The sequence below is a fragment of the Rhinopithecus roxellana genome, chromosome 1, assembly GCF_007565055.1.
Source record: "Rhinopithecus roxellana isolate Shanxi Qingling chromosome 1, ASM756505v1, whole genome shotgun sequence".
Lineage (NCBI taxonomy): Eukaryota > Metazoa > Chordata > Mammalia > Primates > Cercopithecidae > Rhinopithecus > Rhinopithecus roxellana.
This window is the reverse complement of record NC_044549.1, coordinates 15,779,707-15,791,858: the sequence shown is the minus strand read 5'-3', so window position 1 is coordinate 15,791,858 and position 12,152 is coordinate 15,779,707. Positions and strand designations below refer to the sequence as shown.

The window sequence follows — 12,152 nt, the reverse complement described above, 5'->3', positions numbered from 1 at the left end:
ATATAAATCTAAACTTTTCCTGTCAGTGTAAGTTAATATCATAAAAAATGGGTGAAGTTACAGATGAAGTGGTATGATACCTTTTCTTCCTCCAGCACTCTTAATAAAATGTGTAAAAAAAACAGCTTGTAAGACTTAAGTGATATGACAATCATCTCCAAACATGACAACCCATGGTAGTTTTCCACAGTTGTTTTTAGCAGTTATCCTTCTGTAAAATTTACTTGCAATCAAGTTCTCAAATATAAGTGAAACTAAAAAAATCCTCTACATGATTTTTCCCTCCCTCAGCATATGTTAGAGTTGAGTGGCAAATGTGTTTTTCCAAGTGATACATTGAAACACCTTTGTTCCTAAATATGTGGGTACCCCACACCCATCACATATTTATGGATAAAATATACTGTTTACTACATTATTAATTATAATTTTATTTTTCTTATTTGTTTGACATATAAAATGCTTATTATTTAGACTCACTGGTATTTTATTGTTTTTTGAAATGTTTCTCTATATACGTATTTTTTAATCTAATTGGATTAGTTATAAACTCTGTCCATAAAATTCTGTAAAATATAATACCTACTTCATTTTATAAAGGTGAAGTACACTATTTAGTGAGACAAACTCAGAAGTTATCAGTCCACAGAAATTCCAAACTGAAGATGGCTTCCTTCTTGGGATTTAATCATTTTCATTGACATACTGGGTGGCATAATAGGAAGTGATTATCATTTAGAACGTTTTAAGTTATTCAGAGCAAAGAAAAATATATACGAGAGCATTTAAATATTTTCAGGAAAAAGGATTCAGTAGAATCAGTATACAGGGAATGAAATTAACTTATATTGAAGGTTAAAGAGAAACTGTTAGGTAATAGATGTCTATTGTGTATTTTAATTCTTACACCACCACTAAAATAGTTAAATGTTTATTTTACACATGAGATAAAAATGGTAGATAATTTAGGCGAGTTACTCAAGATAACACAAAACACGTTGGCATTTTAAAAACTCTCTCTGACTCTAGAGACTAACTTGCCACACCTACATTTTTCTTTTTCTACTCTGACCTACTGCCTTTCTACCACTAAAAAATAATAAGAAATAGCACTTTATCTAAATAAATTAAATAAATTGGTTGCATTTTTGAGCAAACAAAACAAAATGCATGTTCATACATTTACATGTATACTGTATGTATATTCACACGTGTTTGCGTATACACATATATACATTTACAGGATATAGAAATATATATGTATGACACAAAGTCTGAACATAAAGCAGCAATTTCCATCCACATAGACAATAGAACTATGTCTCACTTTCCTGTGGTAAGCAGAATTGTGTAAAATGAATAGGACCTACATATCATGAAAGAAACTATCTTCCATGGTTCTTTTGTGCTTGTTTGTAATGTGCACTAACAGAATGCTGATATCTGAAAACTGCTATTTTACTGTTACCTCACAGAAAGTTAAGAACACAGAAAGTTAAGAACAGCTTTTTTTTTTCTTTCAATCACATATTGCGAACTATCTCCAGATAAACCATTGGAAACTGCATGAAATACTGTCTTGTGAAGAAACCCCTGAGGTCCTTAGTCCGCTGCTACAAACCTTGTATATTTGTAGCACTTAAACAGATTCCAACATTAATATAAACCTAGGCATTTGTTTATTTGAGTCTTGTTTATTTTGTAGTCATTCTTTATATTATACATAATGTAATAGTTTGGTGTGGAGGCTCTGGAGCCAAATTACATGGGTTTGAACACAACCTTAGTCACTTAGTAGAGGTGTAATACCAGGAAGTTGACTTAGCCTCACTACACTGCAGCTTCTGCACTGGTAGCATGAGCGTAACAGAAGCAACTACTTCTTTCAGTCTTTATATGGATGTAAGGAGTTATATAAAAAACACTTAGAAGAGAACATGGAAAATAAGTCCAAGAACATTAGGCTATCTGTAGAATATCTGTAGAATGTATTGACAAATTATAAAAGAAACACACCTGTGTCTACCACACAGGTTAAGAAATTAATTGTAACCTATATCTTGGCAAACTCACATGTTCTTGCCCCAAATCCCAATCACTTTCTTTCTCTGAGAAACTAATAACTATTCTGAATATTGTGTATATTATTTAATTGTTTTTCCCTATACTTTTACCATGCATATGTATCCATCATGTGGAGTACATAGATAATATATAGTATAATTGAACATACTTTTGAAATTTTATACATGGACTCATACAGTATGTGCAGGGTAAATCTACATATTCTTGGAAAGCTCAGTTATTTATATAAGCCCCTGGAAGTCTGGTTTTGACTTTTGACCACAAAAAGGGAGTGGGCTAACTATCTAACTAAGTAATAATTTTAAACATTCTGCTTAAACTCCAAAGCTCACCTGATAACACATCCAGGACTGGTTGTTCACTGATGACTCTTATTAGCCTGGGTTCTCCAGAGAAACAAAAACAATTTGTATATATATATATACACACACACACACGCACGCATATATGTATACACACACACACACATATATGTATACACACACACACACATATGTATACACACACACATATATGTATACACACACATATGTATACACACACACATATATGTATACACACACACACATATGTATACACACACACACACACACACACACGAGAGAGAGAGAGACAGATAGAGATTATTTAAAAAAAATAGCTCATGCAATTATACATGCTGAGAAGTACCAAGATCTGCAGTTGACAAGCTGAAAACTCAGGAGAACCAATAGTGTGAGTTCTAGTTCAAGCACAAATCAGAGTCTAAAAGTAGCAGAAGAATGATTGTCCACACTCAAAGACAGTCAGGCAGAGAAAGATAATTTTCTCTTTGCCTTTTCATTCTATTTTGGCTTTAAACAGTTTGGATGAGGCCCTCCTACAATGAGGAGGGCAACCTACTTTACCAAATCAAATGTTAATCTCATCTAGAAACACCTCCCAAGCACTCCCAGAATAATGTTATCCAAATATCCGGGCACCTCTTGCCCAAGTCATGTTGACACGTAAAACTAACAATCACAAGAGCTTTCACACTGGCTGCTTTCATTTTAGTCATATGAATTTATAGTTTCTCCATGTTCTTTCATAGCTTGATAAGTACATTTTTACAGCTGAATAATATTCCATTGGATGGGTATGTCACATTTATTGATCTATTCATCTATTGAAAGACACCTTGTTTGCTTCCTTTTTTGCCAGTTATGAATCAAGCTGCTAAAACTTGTGCATGCAGGTTTTTGGGTGGATATAAATTTTCAACTCCTTTGAGTAAATATCAAAGAGCATAATTGCTGTATCATATTGTAAGCCTATGTTTAGCTTTGTAAGAAACTGCTGAACTTTCTTCTAAAGTAACTGTATCACTTCGTATTTCTTCCAGCAACAGGTGAAAGCTCTAGTTGCTCCACATCATCAGCATTTGGTGCTTTTAAAATTTTTGATTTTAACCATTTTAATAGCTGTGTAGTAGTATCTGTTTTAATTTACAACGTTCTAATGACATAACATTAAGCATCTTTTTGTATACTTATTTGCCATCTGCATATTTTCTCTGGCAGCCTGTCAAATTTCCTTCATTTAAAAAATGTATTCAATCATTTGCTATGTTACTATGCACTTATGAATGTTTATTGTGTACTTTGAGTTATAATTCAATACTAATTGACCTATTTTGTTGTTCAAATTATTGTATCTTTGACCACTGATAACTCTTTCATAATCTTGAAAAGTAGCTACCAATAAACATAAGTGAATTTAGCAAAGTTTTAAGAATACAATAACAATATAAAAAATCAAAACCATTCCTTTCTACTAACACTACATAATCCAAAAAGGCAACTTGAAAAAAATAATCAACAATAATGTCAAACAATTTAAAAACGATTTGTGATGAATCTAAAAATGTTTATTTTTTCAAAATGTAATCACTGAGAACTATAAAACATTGCTGACAAATTAAAGAAAGCTGAAATATATAGAGATATCATGTTCAAGGACTGGAGAAGAAAAATCATTATCATGGCATTTTCATTTACATTCATTTGCAGATCCGGTGTAATTCCAATAAAAATCTTAGGAGGTTTTTTTTTTTTTTGGTGTAGATTTTGAAAAGGTAGTTGTAAAATGTATATGAACTTGAAAAATCAGAAATACCCAAGACAGTTTTAGAAATAACATAGTAGGAAGATTAACTTTATCTACTTTAAGAGTTATCAAAAATTTATAGAAACCAAGATATTATTTTAATTGCATAAAGATAGACATTGGTACAGCAATAGAACAGAATTGAGAATCTAGAGATAAACCCACACTTAATGGTAAAAATTTTTTAACGAAGTAATACCATTGCTAAAGGGTATTGTTTCTCCAGAAATAGTGGTAAAATTAAAGAATATTTATTTAAAAAAAATCTACCTTGACTTTTCTTCAACTATCCGCACATTTTACATCTAGATAACAAATCTATAGATAATATAACACATTGCAGAACTTTTAGAATAAATCATAGGAAGGCTGGGCGCAGTGGCTCACATCTTTAATCCCAGCACTTTGGGAGGCCAAGGCAGGAGGATCACCTGGGGTCAGGAGTTCCAGACCAGTCTGGCCAACATGGTGAAACCCCATCTCTACTAAAAATAAAAAAAGCAGCTGGGGGTGGTAGTGCGTGCCTGTAATCCCAGCTCCTTGGGAGGCTGAGGCAGGAGAATCACTTGAAGTGGGGAGACAGAGTTGGCAGTGAGCCGAGATCACACCACTGCACTCTAGCAGGCTGGGTGGTAGAGTGAGACTTCATCTCAAAAAAATTAAAAAAAAAAAAATTAAAAAAAAAGAAAACATAAGAAGTTTTTGGTACTTTTGGGTATATAAGAGTTTATTAGAACAAGAATTCAAAAATTATAAAAGTAAATATTGGTAAACTGGGCTTCATCACTATTATAATCTTCCTTAAGAGATACCATAAAGAAAATGAAAGAGAAAGCCGTATGTTAGAAGATACATTTGCAAATCATTTATCATTGAGAAAGGCATCTTCTCCAGTTCTAAAAAGAGTCCCTTCACGGATTTCTAAGAAGAAAGTCAGTAGCCCAATAAAAAGAGCAGAAATATTTGAAAATAATTTCACAGAAGAAGTGACTAATAAGCACATAAAATATGTAACTGTCATTTGTTATTAGAAAACTGCAAGTTAAATCTATCTTGGCATATCAGTACACACTCAATAAAATAGCTTTATTTGAAAAGACAAACAAGGATAGGGTTTTCAATGTAGAATCGATGCATTACCAACGGGAAAGTAAAATAGTGCTGTTAAATTGAAAACAGTTTGAGCGTTTTTCCTAAAGTTAAATACATCCTTAACATATGACCCAAGTTACATTTCTAGGCTTCTACTCTAAAGTAAAAATGTATCTACAAACACTCTGGTATTTAGACGTTCATCCTAGTATATAATAGCCATATACTATTTCTATTTGCACTTGAATGATTATATGTATTTGAGTGTTTATGGTAGCATAAAGGAGTATACAATAGCCAAAAACAAAAAGAACTCAAAAACTAATCCTCTTCACTCTCAACCCTGATCCCAGTTAAACATAGATCTGTTTTTTTTTCTATAATTTCATACCTTTGGGATATTTTCTATAAATTCAATCATGAAATCGTTTAAGTCTGATTTCTACCAGTTACCTACCATGACGATTTTTGAGACTGACGGACTTGTGCGTGTATCAGCAATTTGTTCTTTCTTTGTGTATGAGAGGATGCTGGGCGGTACTCCACTCTATAGGTATAGGGGATATTGTTTATTCACCTAATGAGTGCTGAGTGGAAAAGGCAAAACATTTAAGGCTAATATTGCGAAACAAAAAAGTTTTCAAATTAATATTCAAACTTTCTACCATAAGAACAAAAAAGAACTAAACTTCTAAATAAACAAAAAGATGAAAGTAATAAATATTAGTAATCATATTAGTAATCAATAAAATATTTAAAAATAGCACATACATTGATAAACTCATATTCCAATTTTTAAAGAATAATGAAATTGATCTATCCATACTGATTACAAAAAATATATAAATTACTAATATCAGAAATAAGGGAGATTTATCACTTTAAAATCAACAGATATTAAAATGATAAGAGAATATTATAAATGATTTTATTCAAGTTTTTCCAAAAGCTTCAGCTAAATGCACAATTTGAAATACCCATAGCTAATCATATCCCCACAAAGTAAATTCTTCACCCAGAAGCCTTTAATACTAAATTCCACTAAACATTGGTGGAAGATATAAAATAATTCTGCATAAACTCTTTCGGAAATTAGAAGACATGGGAACACTTCTTAAAAGGCTGAATTACCTCAATATTTTAAACAGGCAAATAAAAGGAAAATGCTATGCAGTATGTTCTTCAAGAATATGTGTGAACTTTTTTTAAACATTAAAAATTCAAATCCAGCAACATATTAAAAAAAGAAGATATAATACAACATGACCCAGTGGTGTTTTTCTCAGGAATGCAAGGTTAATTTAGCAATTAAAAAAGTAATTTATTTGAACATATTAGTAAAAAGAAAAAACATGATCATGAAAAAGCAACAGAAACTATAGGGACAGAGAAAGATCAATGATTGCCTTGGGAGGGGAAGCACAGGAATGACATGATGAAGAAAGTGGAGAAGGGATGAATATGTTCATATTCTTAATTGTGATGATGATTTCACAGGTGTATTCATATGTCAATTTAAATTATGCAGTTTATTCTGTTAATTATAATTCAAGAATATTGAAAAAAAAAAAAAAAAAAAACAATGAAAAAGACAAGAAATCACAAGCCAGAGACTGGGAAGAATATTGTTAAAACATTGATTTGAAAACTAATCTGTGTGAAACACATTTATTCCTCACAAATAAGAAGATAAGGCAACACAATTGAACAAGGACATTGAACACACATTTTGTCAAAGACTTGAAGGATGTCTTGCAGTTTTGCTTTTGAAGACGGGGGCAGTCAGTTGCCGTGTAAATAGGTGACTACTCAGAAACACTGTTCTGCATGTCCAAGTTCAAACTCACCACATGGAGAGGCTCCTTGAAGGAGAACTGAGGCTCTTGTTTCAGCCCCGGGTGATAGCGCTAATTTGCTAGACTTCTGAGTAAGGCTCTTTTGAAGTGGATCCTCCAGTTCCAAATTAACAATCCTAGGTGGTTCAACCTGGAACAAAGATGAATTTCTCCCACTAGTCTTTATCTAAATTTTAGAATTGTAAGCCAACTACCAAGACTGTTGTTTTAAGCCACTGATGTGAGGTTGTTTTTAACCTAGCCATTGAAATGAGAAACCATGCCAAAAATGGAAAAATCCCAAGCCACCTGGAAAGGCCAAGCGGAGACAAAAACAAGCCTCTCTGGCTAATATTGCTCCCTGACCTCCCAGATGATAACCAGCACTAACTGCCAGTCAGAAATGGCACGCCAGTCCATTTTGGACCATTCAGACACTGCTACTCCCAAGTCAATAATATATGAAGTAGAGAAACCAAGTTAGTCCTCAGAATTGTGAAAAATAATGAGCTGTCTTTGTCCAAGCTACTAAGTTTGTTATTCTTTATGATCCAGCACTAGATAGTTAAAACACTTCAATTCTGTATCTTTCACATCTTGTTTGTCACAAAGACTTTAGAGAAGAATAATTTTCAGTTTTTGTGATTCCAAAACTCTATTTGTCTCCTAAAATTAACTCTTTAGAATTTATGTTTTCCTTACTCCATACTCTACCATGTTCACATCTAAAAGTTTCAAATTTAGTCCCTTCTCAAAGGTGGGTATAACATATTGCCCATTTTTTTTTTCCTGTTGGTGTTCACCAGAGGTGGTGTAGTACAGTGGTTAATAGAGCAAAATCTCAAGACGTATTTTCTACACCTGATGCCTACCACTAGCCATGTGTCTTCCTGTGTGTCAATTTCCTCATATGCAAAATGGGGTTTATAAATGTACCTTTACTCAAAACAAGATAGTAGAGACATAATGAGGTAATGTTACTTCTACCATGATTTGAATAATGTCTAAAACATTTTAAGATGTTAAAAAATTATGCTGATAATCATTACTTCCATTATTCATAAGTAGGATCTCAGACAAAGCCTACCTTTAATTTTCACTATTAATTGTGATGTACAAAGAAAAGGATTATAATTCTTTCCCTAAAAAGTTTCAGAATTTCCTCTCTTATATTTTCATTTCAATGGCAGTAGCCACACCGAAAGTTATCATAATCTGCAATAGAGGGTACCAAAAGAATTTGTTGTTATAAAAGTGCTATTTGTATGTCAGTTAAGTAAGTGGGGGTAAAGTTTGGAAGATGAAACCACCAGCATTAGCTTGGCTACACATGAGAAATATCAAAAAAGTTGGCATAGTTTATAACATCAATTCTAAATGTACTTTAAATACGTAATTATATGGTTATGAAAAATGTAAAATGCACACTTATTTTAGAAAATTGAAAAATGGTAATTCAGTGATAAACACTTTTTACAAATTTGCACACATCAAAATATTGTACCTTTTCTGCAGGTACTAAATTTTTAATATCGAGTGAAACAACGAAAACTGTAAAGTGGGAAAACAAATTTAACTTGAAATCATGTAAATAATAAAGGAAAGCTTTGGAATATATATCACTATAGATTCCATGTGCATAAGTATTTCATGCTTTCTCTTAGTTATAAAATTATCAAATATATTGTCCAGAATAAAGTTGATATCACACAGCAAGTGCTCCTAAACTTTTTTTCTATATAAATAACACACGTAACTAGGTTGTTCTTCATCACTTTCTTTGTTTTTATATTGGTTAGTTTTCAAGAGACTGTTATCATTTTTTATAGGTTAATTGGCTCATATACATGTCATATATAAAATCTCTAGAGTTGCAGGAAGCATGACATATTTCCAGTTTCAGTTCTAACATGAAATGAACTTCAAATTTATCATTCTCATCCTTACAAAAATGAAATGTGAAGTTCAAAGAATTTTCTTGAACCTACCAGAGAACTAAGGGCACAAGACAAACCACCACCCTAGGATCTGGAGTGAAGTGAACCCAGACAGACACATTCTAAACGTGCTTCCTGGACCAGAAGTTGCTGGAGACACAAACTGGTAAAAACACTTAAATGATAATTTTGATGAATGACTGGGGCAGAGTGTGGGCTCATGTAAGAGCAAGAAACTCCTGGAGAGGTAATGTTGGCAGCAGGTTCATACTTTCATAGGTTTAACTCCAGGAATCTCCACTGGTTCTCATAAACAATATCTGATAAATGCCCCCTCATGGTTCTGACAGGTGGACAGGAAGAGCAATTACTGTGAAACACATCTTGAGTCTCCTCCATAACACAGTCTTAATATCCAGGCAGAGGCACTTTGCCATAAGGCCATTTACACACTACAAGCTCTTCCAGTCTTACTGTCTAACCTACAGGGGTGAGGAAAGAAATAAAAACAGTCCATGGTGGTCTGAATTTTAAGGAAATAGACAGGGGACACAGCACCCTGTGAAAGGAATAAGGTGTTGGCAGGGGGGGAGCACTACCTTTGAAGACACACTTGTGAAAGAAAGCCCCAAAGAAGAGGTCCATTAAAAGACAGATTTAATTATAATATTATAGCATTTCCCCCTGTCCCTGCAATGTACCACCACACCAACAGAGCTCTAGTGTAATAGAGGGTTGCAACCTAAATAGCTGCAAGATGCAGACTCTCTCTGAGAAGTCTTAAGCAAAGCCCAAAGTCAAGACTGAAGACAAAACAAAGATACTAGGGAAATTTAAAATGTCTCACGCTTATAAGTTACAGAAAATATGCAACACAGTCCAATTCCTGGTCTGACTAACATAAATCTTCCTACTAGTGATCGACATACCTTGGTTTCTATCACCCACTACAATGTGTCCAGTTTTCAACAAAATATTGCAAACCACGTCAAAACAGAAGTGAAAACACAGCCTAAAGAGACAAAGTAATTATCAAAGCCAAAATCAGGAATGATGTAATTTTTTAAATCGTAAAACAGGGAATTTCAAATCACTCTTATTATTTTAAGGGCTCTATCAGAAAAAAAGCAGAAAATACAAAAGAACAGGTGGATAGTGTAAGAAAAGGGATAAAAATTCTAAGAATGAATTTAAAAAGTAATCTCAGAAATTAAAAAAAAAGAATTGTAAACGATATTAAGAATGGCTTTGGCCGGGCGCGGTGGCTGACGCCTGTAATCCCAGCACTTTGAGAGGCTGAGGTGGGCAGATCACAAGGTCAGGAGATGGAGACCATCCTGGCTAACACAGTGAAACCCCGTCTACTAAAGATACAAAAAAGTTAGCCTGGCGTGGTGGTGGGTGCCTGTAGTACCAGCTGCTTGGGAGGCTGAGGCAGGAGAATGGCATGAACCCAGGAAGCAGAGCTTGCGGTGAGCTGAGATCGTGCCACTGTACTCCAGCCTGGGTGACAGAGCGAGACTCCATCTCAAAAAAAAAAAAAAAAAAAAAAAAAGAAAGAAAAGAAAAGAAAAAGAATGGCTTTGTTTGGCTTTGGCTTTCTTTGGCGTTGATGGGCTCATCAGTAGATTTTACACTAGTGACAGAAGAAACAACCTAAAGAAAAGTCAATAGAAACTTCTGAAACTTAAATGCAAAGAGAAAAATAAATCAGCAAAGAGCATCTAAGGACCCTGGGATGATATAAAATGATTAACACATGAACAAGTGAAATTTCATACGATGAAAGAAAGTAACGATGGTCACGAACTTTCAAAAATTGACAGGCACGAAACCACAGATCCAGGAAGCTTAGAAAACCCTCAGCAGAATACATTTTAAAAAAATCATACCTAGACATATCATATTTGACCTTTAGAACACATAAGACAAAGATAAAAATCTTGAAAAAGTCAGATAGGATGAAACATATTACCTATAGAAGAACAAAAATAAGAATCATAGCCAACTTCTTATCAGAAACTGTGCAAACAAAATAGAATGGAGTGAAACCTTTAAAGTATTGAAAGGAAAAATGTCAACCTTGAGAGCTTCATACAGGAAAATTATCCTTCAAAACGAAGGAGAAATAATAGTAAAAATGTGTTGGATTTGGATTATAGTATATGGACAAGTAAAATGAATAATAACAATGTAATAAGGAATAGGAGGGAATATTTGGGAATGCTCTTGTCAATTGAGGACTCACAAAGTTTATAGAATTGGAAAGGAGAGCTTTATATTTCTCTTAAAGAATTGTACCCTGCAAGCTAGCCACTCTGCAAGCTGGGAAGTGTAGCCTCTAGTAGAAGTCCAGAGCAAGCACTTCCAGTGCAGGAAAGAGAAAACAGGATTTTATGCTGAGTGGGATGGCCAAATATACGTATTTAATAAGCTCTGAGAGAAGTCATGAATATTTATGAAAGAAGAGACATGCACATGCACAACTGAGTTTCATGCCTCTTTATGGGTCACATGGTCAACAAACTGCAGCTATAGCATGATCTTAGGGTGGAGTTTCAGCCCTCCTATATCAAAGGTGAAGCACAGGACACATAAACTCTCACTGCAAATCTTCCTCTTTGAGTTGGTCAAAACTAGTCTCAAGGTGATGCTCAGTTTTTATTAATAGCAAGGAACGCACTGTGAAACTAATGAGCCATCACACTGGAACTGCAGAGAGGGAGTCTAGTCGCAACTTCAGATGATTGCCTAAAGGTAATAAAGAAATGAGGCATTCATTTTTGTTGTTGTTGTTTTCCAGAGCTGGTTTCTGCTTACTCTTTAGGAAAGAATTCTGGTTAAAGGTTAATAAGTAATGAACATAATGAAGCATGTCCAACTTTTTATCCTGTCATTGCCAGGAACTCAGTCTTTAAGATTTCTCTGGGGCCCTGCTGGCCAAGAGAGGTTCTGTTTCAGTCAGTTGTGTGGTTTGATGGGCTTAGAACTTTATTTTATTTCTCACTGTAAGGTTTTTGGCACTATACATGAATGGTACAGTGTTATTTATGGGTTGCCTAAGATTATTTAAAAA

General features: G+C 33.9%; 1 long non-coding RNA gene across 1 annotated transcript in view; it reads right to left on the bottom strand.

Annotated features, from left to right (window-relative positions):
• LOC104657496 overlaps positions 1-5,894 on the bottom strand; it is a 37,640-nt gene extending 31,746 nt beyond the window's left edge. Inside the window, exon 1 of the long non-coding RNA XR_747286.1 lies at positions 5,762-5,894. This is a non-coding gene — a long non-coding RNA (uncharacterized LOC104657496). The remainder of the gene's footprint in view (positions 1-5,761) is intronic.
• Between the last annotated feature and the right edge of the window lie 6,258 nt (positions 5,895-12,152).